Source organism: Heterocephalus glaber, unplaced genomic scaffold (genome assembly GCF_053883595.1).
Source record: "Heterocephalus glaber isolate CG9 unplaced genomic scaffold, H.glaber_assembly_v1.0 deba00001547, whole genome shotgun sequence".
NCBI lineage: Eukaryota > Metazoa > Chordata > Mammalia > Rodentia > Bathyergidae > Heterocephalus > Heterocephalus glaber.
The window spans coordinates 7,324,242-7,335,386 of NW_028258340.1; the positions used below are offsets into that span (position 1 = coordinate 7,324,242).

The 11,145-nt window shown below is 37.8% G+C and overlaps 1 protein-coding gene across 17 annotated transcripts in view; it reads left to right on the forward strand.

The window, feature by feature from the left end:
- The window catches only part of Cask (calcium/calmodulin dependent serine protein kinase), a 381,402-nt gene that overhangs the window by 196,232 nt on the left and 174,025 nt on the right, over positions 1-11,145 (forward strand). The window lies entirely within an intron of this gene.

An 11,145-nucleotide genomic window follows, 5' to 3' on the forward strand; every position in this document is an offset into this window, starting at 1 on the left:
AATTTAGATTAATATGTGATGTGTGATACAGTCTTCAAATCCCCTGTGAATTAGAAAAAGGAGGAAATAGGGAAACAGTGAATCGAAGTGGATTTGTGAAAGCAACTGGAGGGAAAGAGAAGAGAATGCATAATAAGCAAGAATTCTGTGCCAAGTTTTTTTACATATAAGAACCTTGGAAGTGGCTGGCAGAAATTGAAGCTTAAAGAGGTTAACTAGCATGCTGAAGGTGACACAACTAGCAAATTATATTTAAAGCAACCTCTTTCTTTGCTATAGGAGGCAGAAATTATTGGCTTTTCTCATAGATCAATAAGGATACCTTATAATACTCATGAAAAATAAACTAGGGTCTGATCTTAAGTACTTTTAACTTCAGGCAAGGTTTCTTATTCTCAACTCTAATGTAGCAGAAATTGACTATGGATGAAATCAAGGTTAACTTTTTTCTCTTTTTGTAAACTCTGAATTTCATTAAGCTAATTTTTTCTTCCAGAAATATCAGCATAAATTCTTCATGATTTAAGTGACTTTGAGTTTCCTAATTGAAATGTAAGAAAATTCTCTTTACGTTTTTCTTTAAAAATGAGGAAATATTGTTGAAACTGGAAGAAAAGAAGTATCAGAAAATATTAGGCTAACAGAAATATTACTTGCTAGGAAAGCATTTCAAGAGTAACAAAATATGTTGGAAGTTCTCTGTCAAAAGTGGCCCCTTTGAACTTTTCTTATTCAAGTCACCAAGAGTTGTCTTTGGTTAATCACTTTTTCCATGCTTCTCTTCAAAGTTCTGCTTCTGTTGTCCAAGTTCAAATGCTCTTGCTTAACAGTTCTGTTTACCTCCTATACACTTGTCACTCACCTATCTCCTAAGTGTTCCGCCCTGACCCTTGTCATCTACCTCCTTGAAGTGTTAGTTTCCTACAATTTGTCCTGTCTTGTATTAAGTTTCCTTGAAACTTGTGTGAGTATCAAGTGCATTTTTTAATCTGGCCCCAGAATTCCACTGGAGTTGTTTGGTGATAGTGGTCCAAAGAGCAGGCATGTGGTCATTTGTTTAAGCAATTCATGGTGGGCTGGATATAGCAGGAGAGTATGGGAGCTTTCTTGAATTACCTGAATTCTTGGGGTTAGAATTAGGGTCCCTTATCAGTTTCCCTCCGAGCTAGGAGCCAGCAGATCCAGGACAGGTTAGTCATACCTGAACTTTTGTGCTTCAACTAAAAAGTTATTTTAGGCTATTCAAACTAGTGTCTAGGCTGGCTGCAATTGGCCTTTTAAATATTCTGTCTGACTAATCAGGAGCTTGGGACATTGGTGCAGAAAGAGAAGACAAGCCTAGTTTTATCCACATTAGAACATCACTTTCTAAAGATAATGATTTCTCAGAAAAGGAGGCAGTGGTAGCCTCGTAGAGTTCAGTGCTCACCCATACCCACGATTACCTTTAGGAGGAGTAAAGCACAGTTCTGTTACTCAAAGCTGTGGTTTGTTCAAGGCTCACTTAGCCCCTTCCTCTCTTCAGGATGTGGTGTCTGGCCACAGCCTGTTTCCAATTGCACTGCTCTCAGGCCCTCACCTCCTGCTATAAGCCACTTCAGTCAGGGGTGTCCTGCCCCTGGGGTGCCTAAAAGGACCTCTGCTTGCATGTAAGAGCTGATTTCTCAGTAAGCTGTGAGAGCATTTATCTCAAGAACTACTGTAAAACAGCTGAGAATACAGTCCAAGATTGGGACATTTATAATAGCACAGAAAAAGTACATGTTAGTGCTGTAAGAAAGGTCTAATGACAAAACCTAAGTGGTCCTGATAGTCCAAGTTTCACTATTCTTCAACTTTAGCTTTTGTCTCTTCATATAGGCCTGAATGCACTGGTAAGATATCATCTTTTAGCAGTGCACAAAACAGAAACACTGTAGCAGTGGCAGTGGCAGTGACAAGAATTAGGATCACCTCAGGTGGCATTTGGAAAACAGCTGAGAAATAATCAGGTTTACAGGAGAGGAGAAACTTGAACAATGGATTAGGCAAGGCAATAATGTCTTTAAGGACAGTCAGATTTTTGAACTTCAGCATCTTTGAATCGGCTAAATTTGGTTCATCTCATGCTTCAGAACCAACTATTCTTCTTTATGGGTTCTTTGAAAAGCCATAAGTAAAGATTTCTGAAAATGAAGCATTTAATAGGATTCTAAAAATAAGTTGATCTACTGTATTGCTGCCCATACAAAATACACACACACACACACACACACGCGCCCAATTCTAAAAAACAGCAACTTGCATTGCAATGAGATTGACTGAGGTAATTAAAAAGACATAAGATATCACCACCCAGAATTCTCACCAATCCACAATCCACTGACTCTCCAGGACCAAAGTTTCCTGGCTATTTTATTACCAATCACTTTTTTTTAAATTTGTAGATAAAATTACTTAAGGTTAAGTCCTTGCTCCATGTCACTTTCTTTCCTTATTGAAGGGCAGAAAAGAAAGAGGGATGTCAAGGGAAGATGAGAAAGAATTGGGTATCTGAGATCGTCCCTCCTGTACCTGTTCATGTCTGTAGTTAGTTTCTCATATACAGAGCCTAAACATTGAAGTAACAAGTTTTCCTGAGAATACTCTCAGAAAAATTACTAATAACAATAATAATAAATAACAGCCACTGAACTGCTTTTATATACTTTAATTCATATGTTTTTAAGATATCTGATATAGCTGCTATTATTACCTTCATTTTCTTAATGATAGATTTACATTCATAGAGGATAAATAACTTGCCTGTGATAATACAACTGGCATATTGTCTAGATTCAACCCTTCTAGGGCCTACATTCTTAGCTGCTACTTTATGTTGATTCCCATCATACATGATAGCACTCAAAAAATTCGATTTATTGCTTTGGGTAAGGTAACCAAGTGTCCCCAGTGACCAAAACTACATCTCACTATGTACCTGTTTCAGGATTTCAATCTGGAAATTTATTAACACCTGCCAAGTCTCCACTGTAAAAACACTCTTCTCCCTTTGTAGTCAATAAGTAATCTCAGGATCATATTTTGAGACTTTATGAATATATAATGCATAATAGATTTTAACGTTCATAGCTGATTACACCCTAAATCAGCAGTTTCATTGGTGGTTGCATCTTGGTAATCTTGTGGTGACTGGAGATAGGTTAGACTTAGAGTGGTCATTTTAAGGCATCACTCTAAACAAGTCTTCTTGTTTTATATATTTCTAAATAGCCTTGTATGTAATATGGCATAGTGTCTAATAATTTCATGTTGCCTCATCTTCCTTCTCCTCCAATGAAAAACAGCCTAAAATGTGTGGTTTTAATAAAACTGTAAATAAAGTATTGAAGCCTGGAAATAATAAAATCTCAAGAGTTCCATGTCTCTGGCAGGGGGTATCACAATCCCCAACCTGCAACTCTACTACAAAGCTACTGTGATAAAAACAGCATGGTACTCGCAAAGAAACAGACTTGAGGACCAGTGGAACAGATTAGAAGATGCAGAAACAACGCCAGAGACACTCAGCCATCTCATCTTCGACAAAGGAGCCAAACACCCTCACTGGAGGAAAGATAGCCTCTTTAATAAATGGTGCTGGAAAAATTGGGCTTCAACTTGCCAAAGATTAAAACTAGACCTGTATCTCTTACCATGCACTAAACTAAAGTCAAAATGGATTAAAGATCTAAATATTAAAATAGAAACTCTGAACCAGTTGGAACAGAGGTTAGGTAGAACCCTTGAAGACATCAGTGTAGGAAAAGATTTTATGAACAAAACCTCAGTTGCCCGTGAACTAGCACAAACAATCAATAAGTGGGATGTCTTCTTATTAAAAGGCTTCTGCACAGCAAGAGAAACCACCAGCAGTGTGAAGAGACAACCCACAATGTGGGAAAAAATCTTCACCTGCTCTTCCTCAGACAAAGGTCTACTACCTCGAATCTATAAAGAACTTAAAAAGATCAGAACTACCAAATTTAAAGACCCAATTCAAAAATGGGCATCTGAAATGAACAGACATTTCTCAGACAAAGAAGTAGAAATAGCAAATAAATACATGAAAAAATGTTCAACATCACTGGTCATTCAAGAGATGCAAATGAGAACAATGCTGAGATTCCACTTCACTCCAGAAAGAATGGCTGCTATCATGAAATCAACCAATAACAAATGCTGGCGGGGCTGTGGGGAAAGAGGAACCCTGCTCCACTGCTGGTGGGAATGTAGACTGGTGCAAGCACTGTGGAAATCAGTATGGAGATACCTCAAAGAAGTAGGACTGGAAGTCCCATTTGACCCTGCTATTCCACTGCTGGGGATCCTCCCCAAAGAATTAAAAGAATCATACCACAGTGGTATATGTGCACCCATGTTCATAGCAGCACAGTTTGTAATAGGTAAAACTTGGAAACAGCCCAAATGCCCATCAGCTGGAGACTGGATAAAGAAAATGTGGTTTTTTTATAAAATGGAGTACTACTCAGCCATAAGAAATGAGAAATTAGAGACATTTATAGCTAAGTGGATGCACATTGAGGCGATACTCTTAAGTGAAATAAATAGGACACACATGTGTAAATACCGAATAGTTTCTCTGGTGTGAGAAACTGAAAGTGTAAGTAAGGACTAAATGTATAATAGGTAATGTGAAATAGGAAGAAAAGGGGCAAAGGGGAAGGAAGTGGGAGGACTAGGGGAAAGGATAGAAGGGAATGGGATTAATATGAGAAAATGGAAAAATAGGAACAAAATCTTTGTAAATAGGGAGGACTGGAGGGGTTGAAGGGAGGGCTGGGCAAGGGTGAGAAATAAGAACCAAGAGAGATTATGTAAAGGTGCAAATTTCCAATGATGAATGTCATTATATTGTATACCTCAAATGTACCAATGATTAAAATGAATAATCGATAATGTAAAATAGGAATAAAAGGTCCAAAGGGGTAGGGGTAGTGGGAGGGGCAGGGCAAAGGAAAGAAGGGAAAGGAAAAATGATGAGAAATGGAAAAGATGGAAATAAAGTCTTTGTAAATAGGGAGGGGTGGAGGGCATGAAGGGAGGGCTAGGAATGGGGGAAAAATAAGAACTAAGATGCATTATGTAAAGGTACAATTCCCAATGAGAAATGTAATTGTGTTGTATACCTACAATGTACCAATAAAAGAATTTAATACAAAAAAAAAGAGTTCCATGTCTCCAGAAATATCTAGTAGGAAAAAAAAAACCAGAAAGGAGAAATGTGCATTAGATTTTAACATGGAACTGGCAGGGCTCTGGGGAAAGAGGAACCCTGCTCCACTGCTGGTGGGAGTGTGGACTGGTACAAGCACTGTGGAAATCAGTATGGAGATACCTCAAAGAACTAGGACTCGAAGTCCCATTTGAGTCAGCTATTCCCCTGCTGGGTATCTTCCCCAAAGAATTAAAAGAATCATACTACAGTGATATATGCGCACCCATTTTCATAGCAGCACAATTTGTAATAGCTAAAACTTGGAAACAGCCCAAATGCCCATCAACTGGAGACTGGATAAAGAAAATGTGGGTTTTTTATAAAATTGAGTAATACTCAGCCATAAGAAATGAGAAATTAGAGACATTTATTGCTAAATGGATGCACATTGAGGAGATACTCTTAAGTGAAATAAATAGGACACACGTGTAAATAGCGAATAGTTTCTCTAGTGTGAGAAACTGAAAGTGTAAATAAGGACTAAAAGGTGTAATAGATAATGTGAAATGGGAAGAAAAGGGATAAAGGGGAAGGGGAAGTGGGAGAGGTAGGGGAAAGGAAAGAAGGGAATGGAATTAATATGAGAAAATGAAAAAAAGGAAAGTCTTTGTAAATAGGGAAGGATGGAGGGGTTGAAGGGAGGGCAGGGGGATGGGGAAAAATAAGAACCAAGAGAGATTATGTAAAGGTGCAGATTTCCAATGATGAATGTCATTATATTGTATATCTAAAATGTACCAATAAAATAATATTAAAAAAAAAAAGAACAAGTCTGTAAGCACTCACTTCTTGGGTGGTGCTTTGGCCAGCAGAGGGCAATGTATCACAGGCCTTTGTGAAACCCATTGCTATTCCTGGAAGCTGAAGCTGCCTACAGGGCACTATTTTCCAGTTGAAAACTTTAAGCCATAGAAAAGTTTGAGTTTCTTTTTCTTAAACTCTAATAACATAATAAACTTCACTTTGTTTTAGTAGATGAAAACCACTTTAAATTTGCATAGAATAAAAGAAATTGTATAGACAGTGGGTTTGCCTTTAAGATGAAAATTCAGTGCCGCTCATTTGCCTTGAATAGGATATGTCCCTTGAGGATTGTTTTACTTTGTACTAGTTATATATTATCATAAGAATCGTGTTTTTCAAATCTTTACAATCATAATTATCCTGGTAGTAGAAAGAAGATCTGACAGTTAAGTATGTGAAAGGTTTTCTTTTTAACCATCTTCTAATTTTTCTTTAACCTTTTAAAAAATCATAGCAGCTGGTGAATATAGTTTTAAAAGTCAAATAGTGCTGCCAGGGGTGGTGGTGCACACCTGTAATCCCAACACTCAGGAAGCTGAGATGGAGGATTGCTACAAGTTCAAGGCCACCCTGGACTACAGAGTGAGTTCAAGACCAGCCTGATCTACATGGCAAGACCCTGTCTCAAAAAACAAGCAAAAAGCCAAATAGTACTGAAAAGCTTATAGTGAAAACAACAATCAATACATAAGGTATTATTTCACCTTTTGAAGAAAATACAATAAAACTCACCTTTATCTTCCACAGGAGTCACTTCCTTCTGTCAGCCAAACAACCATGCAGATCCCTTCATCTTAAAAGATGGCAGACTCAGAAAGTTAAATATCATGTTTTCTCTTATATGAGAAAGCTAAAATATAAATAAATGAATAAAAATAAAGGAGAGATGACAGAAAACTAGAAGGTAGACTTTTGGAGATGGGGAAGAGGATGGGGGAAGGGAGAGGAGAATAAAGGGATTGAAAATGATCAAAATGTGTTATATATGTGTGTACCAATTTCCCCAAACAAACCTCACTATTCTGTATTACTAACAAGCACTAATTTTAACAATTAAAAGTTACACTAACTCATTGCCTCATTATTCAGCTCTCCATCAGGGGGAGTATATGCTTGTTTTTATCTCTGTGAGAGAGCACATAATTTGTTACTAAGTCTTCAGTACCTCTGTCCCTCCCCATCCTGCAAAGGTTTGGAAAGCATGAGTCTCAATCCCCCCTCCCGCCCCATATTCACACATACGCAGCTTTCAAGTAAAATACTTGCACATGTTGTCTTTTTTGTTAGATTTCTTATATTCATTGTCACCTTTTTAGAAATTCATTTTATGCATTCTCTTCATTTATATTTGACATGCATTATTTATCTATTGCTGCATGGAGACCACCCCCACACTTGGTAACTTAACACAACAAACATTTATTCACTCTTAATTACACAGTTTGTTCCTGGCTTAGTTGGGCAGTTGTATGAATCTCACCTGAAGTTATTCATGCAGCTTAGTAGTCTGATGGCTCAGCTGAGGCTAGATGGTCCAAGATGTCCTTACTCACAAGTTGGACCCTCACCTCGGACAGTTGGTCAGGCCCTGCATCCCTCTGTGTGATTTTTCATCCTGGACTTATTTACAACAAGATAATCAGAGGGTTCCAAGAAAGCAACACTGGCAACTGCGAGGCTTCTTAAGGCCTTGCTCAGACATCATACAATGTCCACCATATTTTTACTGGCAAAGAAAGTCTCAATACCTGCCCAGATTCAAAGAGTGGGAAGATAGACTGCACCTCTAGATGAAATGAGCAGCACAGAATTTGGGCCGTCTTTAATCTACTGTATTCCCTGTAATATGCTTGTAGTTTTAATGTTCTAAATAGACATACATTTTTTTCCTCACAGTGCAGTGAATTGGCTCTTTCCTTAGAAATCAGTATAGCATGTATACTCCAAAATCCCCAGTTTCCTGGCTAATATTCTTCAAAGAAGAGGAACTTGTACTTTGTAAAGAGACGACCGCATGTCCTACTTAGGTCTTGGAGCTATTGTGTTGTTTTCGGCTCTTCCTTGTATTGAAAAGTATAGTAAGTGTGCTAAAAATCCATCCTGTTTCCTTTGTATTTTTCCTCCTCCTTTAATGGCTTTTCCTTTTCTCTTTCCGAAATATTAATCTGGACTTTTTTCAATAAAATTGAAAGAAAAGTCAATTTCTACTACTTCCCAATAATTTGTTTGATCCTGAGAGTTGGGTGAACTCATCAACATCTCCAGTAGTACAGCCTGAAAGGATGTAAAGAGATGATAGTCTAGCAAGGTGGGATAGCTTTTCCTCCACCATGCTAGGTCATACTCATTACTCAAGATTTTATTATTTTCAAGATCATAAATAGCTATTGGACCATGAGACTTACATGTCCTTACTTAGCTGCCTCCTCTTCCTGCTTGCCACAGATCTTTAGAAGCCTTTAATCTGTCTCCCCAGAGCTGACCCTATGTGTTCCTGTGTTTTTCAAGCCTCACCGGCCACAAAGGGGAACTGAATGTGAACATGCATGCAAACCTGTCAGTTCCCTTTGTAGCCAGCTGTATGTGTTTTTTTTAAATATAGAGGAAACTGCTTTTCTTTTGAGTACAAGCTTAATTTCCACATAGATGTGAAGCATTTCTGCTTTTGACAGATGGGGAGGGGACACAAGAGAATAGGGCTTTAAATTGTGAGAAAGGCAATTAAAAGGGAAAGTAAGGGAACAAACAAAATTGAATTGAGGAAGAGAAAAAGGTGCTGCTGAGTACAAGAAAGGAAAAAAGTAGAGGGGGGTGATGGGAGTGCTAGAAAGTCTCCATAATTGATAGGATGCTGGAAGAGACAGGAAACACAGAAAGTAACTGTCTGTAATAGCTACGCCAGCAGTATTAATGGACAGCATTAAGAACTTTTGGTCTAGAAATTTGCTGTTTGACAGAATTTGAAAATATGACACAGTAGTGATTATCATCCCTGCCCGAGTTCGTGCTCCTGAGCCAAGTTTCTAGTGAACGTGACTTGTCCACATTTCACAATGCAATGTGGTGACCACTTCTGCCACTCTGATCACACAGAGCAAAGCCAAGGATGGGATATGTTTTAACACAAGATGCTCTCACATTCTCCTTTAACTTGCTGAAGTTTTAGAGTTTGATTCTGAAGTTTGGTTCCGACTAGCTTAAAATGAAGTGGATCTGCTACCTCTCCTGTCCTGGACATCACTATTATTAATGAAAGCTAAGGCAAAAATGCCCTTTTTGAGGTTAACTTCTCCCATCTCATTTGATACAGATTGTCTTCCACTGTATATCTCCCTAGTTCTGATGTTTACCATCAACTTCTGACCATTCCATTGTGTGCTTTCCCCTGCCTTTCCCTTGGCATTTGAATAACATGGTTCCTACTTGCCAGGTAAATTTATAAACTGCTTTAGACCTCCTAACACCCCTATGAGTGAGGTACTATTATTCCCATTATCTCAGTAGAGGAAATAGACTGTGTCCAAAGTTGCATGAGTGGTAGGGCCAAACATTGAACTCAAGCAGTCTGACTGCATCATCTGCCCTTTTGACCTGTTAGATTGCCTCTCAGTTCATTATTCAATAGTGTTTAATGTTGTTGGGCTAAGAAAATCTATTGGATTCAGCCACACCATAATTCTTGCTATGACCTTACAATAGGATTATAATACTCTATACTCATTGGCCAAGGCTAATCCCCTGGACTGTGTTTGGATGGGCAATATCAACATCTTCCTAGTACTTTTTCACTCTAATTTTCCTTCACCCCTAGTAAGTGGACAATTCTTTCCTTAGATATATTAAAACATTTAATCAGGTTATCTGATTAAGAGACTTTCTACTTCTTTCAAATTCTTTTATGGTGCCAGGCACGGGGTGGCATACCTGTAGCCCTGTCCCCATTACCCAGGAGGCTGAGGCAGGAGGATCACTTGAGCCTAGGACTTCGAGACCAGCCTGGGCAACATAACATGATCCTGTCTCCTCCCCTCCAAAAAAATTATTTTACATAGCTCTACTTAGGTGTTTGAATTTTGTAGTTTCATGCTCAGAAAACATTTCTGGTTTTGTATTCTCAAGAAATATATAATTTGACACCTCTGAACTATTTATAACTGAAAAATGAAGCTATTTAATTATTGGATAATTTCATCTATAAATTCTTTAGCTTAGTCTTTGGGAATGTATATCAAAGAACTAGTGTTTAGATTTATTGACTGGAATTTTTTTTCTTTTTTTATACTATCTAGCAAAAGAAACCATAAGCAAAGCAAAAGATAAGCACATACTAGTAGAAGTTATTTGCAACCCATATGAACAAGAAAGATTAGGGTTCAAGAGATATAAAGAAATATGCCAACAATTTAAGAGAAAAAAAAATAAGCAACTCGAGGAAGAAAGGGAAGGGGAGGAAAAAAGATTTAAAAATAAATAATTCATAGAATAAAAAGGATGGGGAGATGTGAACAGGCCATTTACCCTAGAAGAAATCTGATCCGTAAACATATATGAGCTGATGCTCCATTTCTCTAGTAATCAGAGAAATACAAATGAAAACCACAGTGTGATACCACTTCACGTCTGTCAGATTGACAACTGGTAAATGTAACCAAAGTCAGGTATTAGTGAGGATATGGGTTAATAGAAACTCATTTCTGTCTAGAGGTGGGATGGGTGGGACTTACACTGAAGTCCATACCCCTAAAACCAAGCGTTCATACTTCTGTCAACCATAGAGAACCTCCACACATCAGCACGAGGTATACAGAACACTGTGCTTGAACATGGTTTCTAGTAGCTGAAAACTGGAAACCACCTAATGCCCATTGTTAGGGGAAATGGAGAAATGAACTGTTGTTTATTATACCGTGAGAAACTGCATCCATAAAAATAAATAAATAATATCTCTCTGTTATCAACATAGATAAATATAATTTGAGTGAAAAAAGTTACAAAAGGATATATTAAGATACCATGTGTGTAAATATTTAAAACAAAAAGTGCATAGTATTGTATATCGTAAAAGTACACAACTATGCATCAGA